This window comes from Gigantopelta aegis, chromosome 6 (assembly GCF_016097555.1).
Source record: "Gigantopelta aegis isolate Gae_Host chromosome 6, Gae_host_genome, whole genome shotgun sequence".
NCBI lineage: Eukaryota > Metazoa > Mollusca > Gastropoda > Neomphalida > Peltospiridae > Gigantopelta > Gigantopelta aegis.
In genome coordinates, this window is record NC_054704.1 from 59659154 (window position 1) to 59672203 (window position 13050).

Genomic DNA, 13050 nt, shown 5'->3' on the forward strand with positions numbered 1-13050 from the left:
ACACCAATGAACAACAAATTAAAAACACTGTCAGAAAATGTGAAAGTACTTGACACATTTTACAGATATAAAGTTGGTTGTTTCACAAATGTACATCAATAGTGGTCACACATTGTAATTGTTTGCAGTGATATGTGTAACATTGGACTGATTATGGCTGCATGTGTCCACCAAGACAATTCCACCAGCAGCTATACAGAGCTGGATGATCAAATACACGTGTAACAATATCCACATTATCTCTTCCACATTTTCCTTTATTTTCATGCTTATATCTCATTTAGAGAACAATATCCTGGGCTCACACTCCAGCTACCTAGCCCTACAGCACTGGCACTTATTAGAAAATTAACCATTTATTACAAAATGATCCCTGACAGCCGTCTTCCTGGAACATATTTGTGGTGAGTGAAGAAATATCTGTGCAGTGGACTTGCACCTTCCCTTTGTGCTGTGAATACTCTGGGTAGAAGCGGTGGTACTGGTATATCAACTGGATGTGACCCCAGCACACACCAGTCTCACTGTGTCTAGTAATTTAGAAAATTTGTTTCTAATTTTCATTATTATCTATACTTACCTAGTGCTAGCACAACAAACATACTATACAACCTGAGTAATAACCTCCACTGCAGAAATGTCTTCCCTTGCCAGATGTATATTAGTGGATATGGAGCAGCAGAGACCACCAATTTTCGAGATAGTCCAACCTGGAGTTCAACATAGGTTGAGATATATCAAAATGTTAGTCTTGTGTTCAGGCTTCAGGAAACCAATGTTGAATTTGTGGCACATTAGTGTGGGCTGAGAAATTTGGGGTCGAAAACATGTGTTTTGGGGTGAAAAATACAAAAAAGAAAAATGCAAAATTCCAAAGCATATGCATACAACTGGTTTAATTATTACTTTTTGAGGCCTAAATGACTTTTATCAATGAATGAATGAATGAATGTTTAACGACACCCCAGCACGAAAAATACATCGGCTATTGGGTGTCAAACTATGATAATTCAAATAAATAAAGTGATGATCAACATCAATATAAAAATTCAATGTTTAAACAAAAACAGTGTAAAGAACTGTGCCAAAAATACAAATACAAATATCACAGAATTTTACGGACACCGAATTTTACTCTAAACTTCCATTTGTGCTGTATTGGCCATTCTCAAAGAGAATGTTACACCCCTGCACCACGGTGAGGTTACAGCACACGCAGGGGACTTTTATCAAATGCAGCATAACTGTATCAACTAAATTTTCTATTTTTGTTGGTTTGTATGGCCATTACATAAGAAACACTATGCTTAAAAGAACAACTTCAAGCAACATATGTGTATGCCAAAACAAAAAGTTTATATATGATATATAATTATAATCTTTTTGAATTAAAACAGAAAATTGTTAGACATTGATGACTACAGAAAAGATTTAGAATCAAAATAAATTGAGTATGATATGGCAAGTATATGACCAATATGTGCAAGTATATATGACCAACCATTGTAGAATCTGAAATGTTGCCTATAACATGCATAGCAAACTGTAGCCAACTCTTGTAGTGAAAACTATACCTACTCATCGAGAAACATAGCTTCAGTTTAGTCACTGTCATTGTCTACAGTTTACTATGGTCAATGGGTTAGAGCACTGGTTTCATCAAAACATTCATCTGTTCATAAATGTAAACAGTAGTACATGCCTGACCATATTCTTATGCAATCTGCTGAACAACAATTCAAATTGTTAAGAAGTTCAGTTTGTGACCGATTCATTAGAATTCCAATCTTAGGTTATTGCCTAACATATTGCAACGATGGCATTACACCATACAATCTACTGGTAAAGACATCGAAACACATACAGATGAAAACTATTTTCTGGACCAACCGCCATATCTCAGAAATAGAAGTGTCGACCCTTCCAAACCCCTGCATTCATGACCGTAAAGATGTCCAATGAATCATAGAAATTAAGGTAAGCAGAAATTTCCCCAATCTCATGAGGTCTGGCAGAGAAATTCTGAAGAACATGATCACCCACCTTTTCACATGCCAGTTTGATGGTTGCAGTAATCTATGGAGACAAAACATTCTTTGTAATGTCTCCCGCCTGATTCATATTTATACAAGTACAGTCAAACCTGTATATAACGGTCACTCAAGGAACTTGGCAAAAGTGGCCATTAAGGACAGGCGGTTGTTATAAATAGGTAAAGGAAAACACATAAAATAATTTACCATAAAAACCTCAGTACTAAACTGGAAGGAAGGAAACGTTTTATTTAATGATACACTCAACACATTTTATTTACAGTTATATGGCATCAGACATATGGTTAAGTACCACACAGATATTGAGAGAGGAAACCCACTGTCCCATTTCATGGGCAACTCTTTTCGATTAGAAGCAAAGGATCTTTAATATGCACCATCCCACAGACAGGATATCACATACCAAGGCCTTTGATATACCAGTCGTGGTGCACTGGCTGGAATGAGAAATAGCCCATTGAGTCCACTGACAGGGATCGATCCCAGACCGACCGTGCATCAAGCAGGTGCTTTACAACTGGGTTACGTCCCGACCCTTTACTAAACTGGAATGCATAAAGTATCAAAGGTCTTCAAAAAATATACAATAAGAGAGAGAGAAAAAAAAACCTTTAATTTTTACTACATAAAATTGTTATTTACAGCATCAATGTAATATGTTTTGTTGAAACTCATTCTATTACACACTTTTTGAAAAAGTCATTTATCTTTGATTGCTTTCCACTGCATTCTGTTACCTATTAAATTAATGCACGACACGCAAAAGGTTGCATGTAAGAAATCATTATACATTAACAAAAGGGTCAATTTGCCAACGAGTAATGGCTGAACAAACATGGTGGAAGATTGTCGGAACTGCTTGTCTGGCCTCAGATTACAGTTATCTTCCCATTTGGTTGTCCAAAATCCGGAAATTTGTCCGCGCAAATAGTCTGCTGTTTGACTGATTATTTCATGGCAGACAGCTATGAAGTGGCAACTATTTGACTGAAGTGACAAGGGAGAGCATGTAGTTTGTAAACATGTGTAACTTGTTGACATTGAAGACTTGTTTGTGGTAATTCCGGCCCATGCAAAAGTAGTGTTTTTTGTGTAAAATGGGTGTACTCCAGCCTGGTTTAGAGGGTGTGTTTGTTTAAACCAATATGCTAGGAGAAAGAGCTGGACAACAGGGGTTGTCCTTTTCAGTTTATGTGTCCCCCAGGCAGGCAAAGGTACATACAAAAATCCATGGGCCTGCTGATATTAATAAAAATGTTATAGCCACTAAGGCTATATAGAAACATATAGTGAAATTAATTGCAATCACACATCTTGGAATACACTACCTGTCAATGTTGACGAGTCGAATATACATGTAAGTTTAAATCAAGCCTTACTTCAACCAATAACAAGTCGCCTTGTAAATTAAATGACTGACCATATTATACAGATATAAGACGTAAATATGATTAATGATACACTGGACCATGTATCTGTTTTGTTCAACTTAAGTAAAACAATTAACTTTATATCGTGATGGCGCAGGTCAATATATGTATATATCTTGTGACCGTTATAGCAAGTTCAGCTGTCCATTTTGGACAAAAAATAGTGGTCATTGTAATTTTATGGCTGTTATAGCAGGTTCGACCATTCATTTTTGTCCAAAAATAGTGGCTGTTTGTTGCATTGAACAGGTGGCCGTTATATACAGGTAAATAAAGAAGGAAATGCATTGGGCAGGATTTATGGTGGCCATTATGGACAGGTGGCCATTATATACAACTGGGCTCTAGACCAGTCTTGACTGTATTTATATATGTGTGTGCATGTGCCCCTCTCCCCACCCCACTTTTTGGCACCTTACCATGCCCGTGCATATGGCTGCAGTCGTGGGACATGAAATGGAAATCTTAAAATGTTGGAGGGGTTTTTCTTTAAAAGAAGAAAAATAACATACATGTAGTTGGACAATCGACTGTTGTTTTTAGTACTTACAGTAAATATTGGTATAGCTTTTTTGACACCACGTTTTAAATTTAAAACATAAGCTGTGTAACAAAATCAACATTTTCTCATCAATGTACAACATAATGTACTGGTTATGTGCAAAAAAAATATCAGTGATCTGAAATGCATACTTTTATCGATATTCAACTCCAAATGTTGAGGCAGAGCAAATTCATATGGGGATGAGTTGCTTTTGGTGGACTGTTTGGAATTTATTTGTCTAGAAAATAATTATAACACCGTAGCTGATTATATCTGTGCAGTCAGTGAACATTTTCTCCAGTTTTGTTTTACTTTGAAAAACAATAAATTCGAACCAGGAAGTAAATGATGTATAGGCCTACTCGATTCCCGCTATTAAAAGTAGGCAACATTGATCCGTGACCTCTCCCAGAATTCATTGTGCTAAACCAGAAATAATTGGAACTCTGAAGTGGTCACTGTGCATCCATATCCCCAATTGATGCACACTCCCCACCACTGCCTTGACTACACAAGTAAAGATGTGAGGGCACGTGGCCAACCCGAACGGGAGAACTCGAAACTCGTAAGTTCTGCTGTCATAGAGGAAACACAACTACCTCCAAAAATCCCAGTGGATTAGTACATGCAGGTAGGCATCCTTCAAATTGATGGATGCCACCCATTTCTCCACCTGAAACAAGGCCCTTATCAACTGAACTATTGTCATCTTCATAGGAGGAATAATGATGTAAGAGTTCAATGGCTTCATGTTTAGAATGGGTCTCCACTCACCATAAATAATGGGGGGAAAAAAAGCAAATACCTGTTCTAAAAGTTGTAATATTCAGTAGCAAGCTACATTTGTAATCATTTCAATAAGCAATCTCACGGTTGACTAATAAACCAGAAAAAACAAACAACAAATGCCATTACATAAATAAATAATAGTTGTAATAGAAAGAAAGAAAGAAATGTTTTGTTTAACTAGAGCACATTGATTTATTTATCATCGGCTACTGGATGGCAAACATTTGGTCATTTTGACATAATATAGTCTCAGTGAGGAAACCCGCTAAATTTTTCCATTAGTAGCAAGGGATCTTTTATATGCATCATCCCACAGACAAGTTAGCACATACCATGGCCTTTGATATATCAGTCGTGGAAACCCACACAGATTTTGAGAGGAAACCTGCTACTCTTTCTGATTAGTAGCAAGGGATCTTTTATATGCACCATCCCACAGACAGGATAGCACATACCACGACCTTTGATATACTAGTCATGGTGCACTGGATGTGACAAGAAATAGCCCAATGGGCCCACTGATGGGAGATCGATCCCAAACCGACTGTGCATCAAGCGAGGACTTTGCCACTGGGCTAAGTCCCACCCTAATTCTAATGGAACACATTTCATAGTAAAATTATAATTCCATCCAAAGTCCTTATAAAGAGATGCAAATTTATGCCATTGATGCTTAGTTAGCAATTCATTGTGACAAATTATATAGTCTGAATCGTGAATGGGATCCGTCCTGTGAAACAGGAAGGGAATCAATTATTAAACATCAGTTTGCTAGATAATACATACCTGTTGTGACCAGACCAAAAGGTTTATATTCACACAATAACTGTGTAAGTAAATAATTCCCATAATATTAATCTGTTTTATACACTAATATATGCATAGTTACATGCACTTTCAGTGATGAAAACAAAAGAAATGTTTAAGGACAGCTGAGCACATTGATTAACGATGCATGACATTTGGAACGAATCTTTCACACAGATGCCACAAAGGCTATTTCTTCCAGTAACACTCTTTTATATCCATGTCTCCACAAACAGAAAAGCATATGCTATAATTAATGTTTGATATACTGGTTGTAGAACATCGGTTGGAATGAAAAATCAAGTCACCTCTAGTAATGATTCTAGTACTAAGCTACATCCCACTCCAGGTATGGGAATGAAGCTTAAAATGTAACAATTTGAACATGGAATTCAAAAATTATTCACAAACCAACAAACAACAATCAAGTCCATGACATTACCATTAGTATAGTAAATCAGGGGTCGAAATTGGCTGAAATTCCTTTCAGACATTCAGTTCAGCAACCTAAAAATTTTGCTGGTCCAAATCAAAACCTTCTAGACCAAATTTGATTAAATATTATAATTATTAAAGAATAAAACAATTAAATAAACAAAAGGTCAATATATGATGCCAAAAAATTTCTGTTATCATTAAATTAATCATAACATATTATGTGATTTTAAACAGAAATCACTGTTGGGGCTAATAATTAACTGCCCTAACTACTTGACTTCAGGAACCATTTAGTAACACCCAATTCGTAGGAAATAATGGACATCAAGATGTGTTTTAAGGGCAATGACATACAGGTTTATCAAACCACCAAGTGCAAGACTCGTAAAGTCTTTGATGTGTCAAAGATAGCATACTTGTAGATGCTGTCACATCACTGTAGCAACCCTACAGCATAACTTTCACACATCTTTATTTGTTACAGATGACTTTTGCAGTGTTTTCACCGGCTGCCTGGGTTCATGGTTCAGTGGGTGGCAGATAGAATCACACTCAAATGCAATGCTTTGTTAACTCTTAACAGAAATCCTGACCACCATCATGTTTATGTGCTCTTATCATTATACACTCTTATTTTTATTTTCAATCAAAAATAAATAAATAAGTAAAGAAAAAGATAAAACAAATTTTACAAGAAAACCAAAAATGAGAAAAAAAAGTTTGTTTTGTTTAATGACACCACTAGAGCACATTGATTTATTAATCATCAGCTGTCAAACATTTGATAATTTTGACATATAGTCTTAGAAAGGAAACCCACTAAATTTTTCCATTAGTAGCAAGGGATCTTTTATATGCACCATCCCACAGACAGGATAGCACATACCATGGCCTTTTGATATATCAGTTGTGGTGCACTGGCTGGAGCAAGAAGTAACCCAATGGGGCCATTGATGGGGATCCATTCTAAACTGACAGCGCATCAAGCGAATGCTTTACCACCCTACCAAAAATGAAATTTCTTGTTATAATTAAGAACTGTATAGAAACTATATACAGGTATGTGTGTCAGTGTTTCTGCTAGAATTTTTTTTTTGGATATATCACTATGGAACTGAATTCAACCAGTCAACAGGGGGTGTGGGGGGCCTCCCCTAGAAGGAAAATAGGTTACGGTTAGTGTTAAGAATATCATACAGAAATGACCCATGACCACAATATTAATTAAGACAAACTTCAATTTCTAGTATATTCATTGTAATAATTATAAACAAATAGAACACGAGTCAAACAGATTGAAACCTAATAAAATGTTTAGGTGACATGATTGTATTCCAAAGTCTGTTACTCTGAAACCGGCCTCGGTGGCGTCGTGGTTAGGCCATTGGTCTACAGGCTGGTAGGTACTGGGTTCGAATCCCAGTCGAGGCATGGGATTTTTAATCCAGATACCGACTCCAAACCCTGAGTGAGTGCTTCACAAGGCTCAATGGGTAGGTGTAAACCACGTGCACCAACCAGTGATCCATAACTGGTTCAACAAAGGCCATGGTTTGTGCTATCCTGCCTGTGGGAAGCGCAAACAAAAGATCCCTTGCTGCTAATTGGAAAGAGTAGCCCATGTAGTGGCGACAGCAGGTTTCCTCTCAAAATTTGTGTGGTCCTTAACCATGTGTCTGATGCCATATAACCATAAATAAAATGTGTTGAGTGCGTCGTTAAATAAAACATTTCTTTCTTTCTTTGTTACTCTGAAGGTCTGCTACTATGAAATCCTGACCTTCACCCATGGTGCAATAGCACAGACATAGACAACTACAAGAAATAGCAAATGAACAATTGCCATAAAAAAAACCAGTTTACACATTTGTGCATTAAATTTAGAATATCATTTATTTACAGGTATTGTCATGACAGATTATGCCAAAAAATAAGTGTGTCACCTAAATATATTGTTCAATAAACCATAAATGCAAATTTTTTATTTTTTGAGACCCTCAATCTGCATAAAAAGGCAAAATGACAGCCCACACAAAATGACATGCTTTTTGCCCTATGCAATCTCATCGAAGTCGATATAGGTGACATAGTTGTCATCTAGTACGTGGGATTTGTGTCATTGTAATGTTTTTTCAAGATTTCTGTGGATAAAATGTGGGTGAAATTATTGATAAATAAAGGAAGGAGAGTAATTTATCAGCTGTTAGCAAGTGGTTTGGACTTTAGCAACCTTGTAAAAGAACCAAGACAAAATAGGTTATTTTTTTAATAATTGTAGTTAAATGTTCACCAGCTGTATTGAAAGAAAGAAAGAAATGTTTGATTTAACAACGCACTCAACACATTTTATTTACGGTTATATGGCATCAGACATATGGTTAAGGACCACATAGATTTTGAGAGGAAACCCGCTGTCGCCACTACATGGGCTACTCTTCCAATTAGCAGCAAGGGATCTTTTATTTGCGCTTTCCACAGGCAGGATAGCACAAACCATGGCCTTTGTTGAACCAGTTATGGATCACTGGTCGGTGCAAGTGGTTTACACCTACCCATTGAGCCTTGTGGAGCACTCACTCAGGGTTTGGAGTCGGTGTCTGGATTAAAAATCCCATGCCTCAACTGGGATCCGAACCCAGTACCTACCAGCCTGTAGACTGATGGCCTACCACGACGCCACAGAGGCCGGTCCAGCTGTATTGAAGCAAAGAGAAATGATACATCAAGGTGAAACTGATGTTAATCTTTGACAAATTATCTGCTTCATGGAACGATAATGGCATATATAGGACAAGTTAAACACCACGACCAGAAAAATTACCAAGTTTTGATTCTTAGCAAATAAAAAAAATGGATGAATTAATCCAATAAGACTTAAAATAAATGATTTTGTTTTTAGTCTTCCAATAATGTTACTGTTTAATGTCTGCACACAAATATACATGTTTATTACCCATACGAGCTCAAATATACGGGATAATATTTTTTGGATCTCTGCAGTATGCATATTGCTTCTACAGTCATTGATTGGCTGGCTTAAAAATTGACGTTTGGTTGGATGTTTGCCACGGCCGGAACTTCATTTTCATTCATATAATGTTTCCATTCATGAGTCAGATTACACATACGTTATACGATCTACAAAGATTTACAGATCAAATGTGACTCATTTGTTTCATAAACAAGAAATAGTATATTTTCATAAGCAGCAGCTTTAATACAAAATTTATTATTATTATATATTTTTTAATGCACCCACAGTTGTATTATTTTGTGTTGTAAACATCTGGCTGTAAAAAGAACACTGTTATGCCATGATGTCACTTATTATCCACATGGAAAAAATGTTTTATTTAACAACGCACTCAACACATTTTATTTACAGTTATATGGTGTCAGACATATGGTTAAGGACCACACAGATATTGAGAGAGAAACCCGCTGTCGCCACTTCATGGGCTACTCTTTTCGATTAGCAGCAAGGGATCTTTTATATGCACCATCCCACAGACAGGATAGTACATACCATGGCCTTTGATACACCAGTCATCATAACATGATGTTGCTTCCCCAGACTGTGCATGTGAAATATGATGTCATTTCCTCATCTCCTTCTAGTTGTGGTTGAAACATTTTGAGACGGCCCTTGGGCCTTGTTATTTATAAAAAAATTACAATAATAATATGGATAATAAAGAAATTATTACACTTGTGTGTGTGTCATACTGATTTTATGAAACGAGTGTCAGGATTTTTGTATTGCCGAAGCTCGGATAATAATCTCTATTTACATTACGTCAAGTAATGCGCATAAGATTATATGACGTAATGGCATATAGCTTTGTTGTAGATAGCAGAAGAATTTTTATATTAAAAAACCAGTTAAAAATGATGTTGGGTAATAAAGAGAGTGACCAACTCACTACAAGGAGTAACAAATTATCTGTCACTGGTGAATGAATGTTGTGGAACCTCTCAACAAAGGCTCCGGTTTACAACATTCATTCACTTGGAACAGATAATTCTCAACTCCTCATAGCTTGTCAGTTATTCTCTAAATACAAATGAGGTAGTAAATTTGGGGAATTTGTTTTTAAGGATTCCACCGGAATTGTAAAAATAATGTAATACATATACAGTAAAACTCCACTATTAAGACCACCCATGGGACTTAATAAATATGGTCTTATAAGTGGGGCATTCTTATTAGTGGGTTACTATCATTTTAAGTTGATTCCAAATTATATATCATCTTGATATGTATTATGGCACAGTATGTACATGTATAAAGCAATTTTTACAATTTGCCAGTTTCTGGTAAGTATAAACAATTGAAAATACCATGTAACTAAAAGTACTATTTTTCGTAAGGCACATTTTTAACATATACTACTCAAAAGAATTTAAGGGTCAAAAATTTATAACCAAATAAGTTTCAGAGTGTATTAGATTGATGATGTAAACTACACCAAAAATTTAATTTATTGTTCCATATTTACAAAAAAACACAAATAAACGTCACTGTATACAAGAAAGTCACATGGTATGCTGTCAAAGTTGAAGGTTGTCAAACATGGATTTTACACATTAGAACATTTGTTTAATAGTGTGTGAATCCACCCCTGGCGCGAATACACTCGACACATCGTTGCCTCATGCTGTTGATCAGACGTCTGAAGAACTCTTGGGGAATGGCCTGCCACTCTACCATAAGAAGTTGACCCAGATCATGAAGGTTGGCCGGAGGGGCATGGTTATCCCGAACTCTCCTGCCTAATTCGTCCCAGGCGTCCTCTATTGGGGCCAAGTCAGGCGAATATGCTGGCCAATCCATCCTGGCGATACCTTGTTGTCTGAGAAAGTCCGTTACCACCCTGGCGCGGTGGGGTCTGGCATTGTCATCCTGCAGAACTGCCCCGCCGCCAATCTGCTGAAGGCCTGGGAGAACCAACGGCCGGATAATCTCATTCAGATAGCGGATTCCATTCAGATTGCCATCCACCACATAGAAGGTGGTCCTGTGGTGGATAGAGATGCCACCCCACACCATGACGCTGCCACCACCGAACCGGTGACGTTGTCTAACGTTAACGTCAGCGAAGCGCTCCCCAGGACGTCTGTAGACACGAACACAACCGTCGTTGAACTGGAGACTAAACCTGGACTCATCAGTGAACATCACTCGACCCCACTGAACACGTTGCCACCGCAGATGAAGCGTGCACCAGTGACGTCTGGCCGTTCTGTGACGTGGTAGGAGTGGTGGTCGAACAGCCTGGCGACGGCAGCGTAGATTATTGGCTATCAGACGATTGCGTATGGTTTGATCAGACACTCGAGTTCCAGTCGCAGTCCGCAGATTGTCACGTAATCGGCGTGCAGTGGTTGTGCGTTGACGTAGAGCCATATTGGTGATGTAGCGGTCCTCTCTATTTGTAATGCTTCGGGGTCTTCCCGAACATGGACGATTTCGAACAGAATTCGTTGCTTGGTACCGTTGCCACACGAGATCGTTGCTTATCCACGCCAAAGCCTATACCGTGAGGATACAATTATAACATAAGAAAGAGATTGCAAGTATCATTTATTTGAATTATTTACAGTGAGCACTAAAATAGAATTAAGAACTAATGTCAATCAGCAAGAACAAAGAAAGCATTAGATGTGTGACTTTTCAACACTTGTGTAAACGAAAAATGCTGAAAATTTGTTAACATAATATGCTCACTTTGATGGGATCTAAAAGCACTAAAAACTATCAATGGGACTGATTTAGTTGGTCGTTATATGCAGTAGCGTCTTAATACCGGGGTAGTTTTACCTATAAAATAATAAGGAAATATTCTGGTCTTTACAAAAATGGTCTTAATACTGGGGTGGTTGTAATTGGGTGGGGTTTCACTGTACATAGATAGTTTGGGATTCCATCTGAAATCTCTAATGCTTCCATTTCAAAATGATTCTTGGAAGCAAGAATCCTGCCAAGTTTGCAGCCTGCAAAAATGTCCAAACATACATACACACACACACAAGTATGAAAGACTATAGAATATGCAAAGCTGCATCTTAATCAGTAAGATTATAGCCGTGGAAATAATATTACTATTAAATTGATGTATTGAATGTTTGTCATTTCTTGCCCACTGTACTAAATAACACTAATTTTTGTATGTGGCTAGAAAATTCAGTCATACCATTTCTAAATATATAGGATGACTTAGGTAACCACGACATATTCAAAAATGTTTGAAATTTTAAAAAATAGTATTTACTGCCAAGTTACCGATTCATTTATGTTGATACTATTCTCAGGAGCACAATAAAGCTAGTTTTGGTTACTGTAAAGAATAACACAATTCGGTCTTTGTAGTAAATGTCATTTTTTATTAAAATGATGTAAAACTATTTTAATTATGTTATATGAATGTACATGTACATCACTGGAATGAAAGGAGCAGCCACATGCTATACTCCTGCATAAAAATAATAAAATAAAACTTGGAAATATAGGACCTTGAATTGTATTGTTTGACAGAAGCAGCCACATGAGGGGTCTGTAAAGTCGGCATATTAAACTGCATGAGAAGAAATTTAAAGTAAGCAATAAGGTTCACTGTATTAGTAAAGCATTAGTGATTAAAACTGACATACATGTATCTTAATATTTAATGATGATTCTTTATATTCTCTTCACAAAGTTTGTCACTCAAAAATCCATGGATCAATTTCTCATTTTGTGAACAGTTGAAACTGGAAGTAAATTAAAACACAATTTAGAACTTAATATAAATCATATTTCATGAAATAGACTGAAATAAACTGCAACTCCTGCAATTGCCCATGGCAACTGGCAATGCCGTGGAGATTGCCACAGAGTTTTTCATTCTCTGTTGCATTTTTTTTTTGCCATGGACTATATATTGGATTTTGTTTTTCAAGATGTATTTTTTCCTTACTGTTAAAAATAAAATATACTTTGTGAACTCAA

General features: G+C 36.8%; 2 long non-coding RNA genes across 3 annotated transcripts in view; one reads left to right on the plus strand and one right to left on the minus strand.

The window, feature by feature from the left end:
- The window catches only part of LOC121374320, a 116468-nt gene that overhangs the window by 35595 nt on the left and 67823 nt on the right, over positions 1 to 13050 (minus strand). The window lies entirely within an intron of this gene.
- Positions 1 to 13050, plus strand: part of LOC121374322 — a 57679-nt gene that overhangs the window by 33298 nt on the left and 11331 nt on the right. The gene's annotated exons all lie outside the window — the stretch shown is intronic.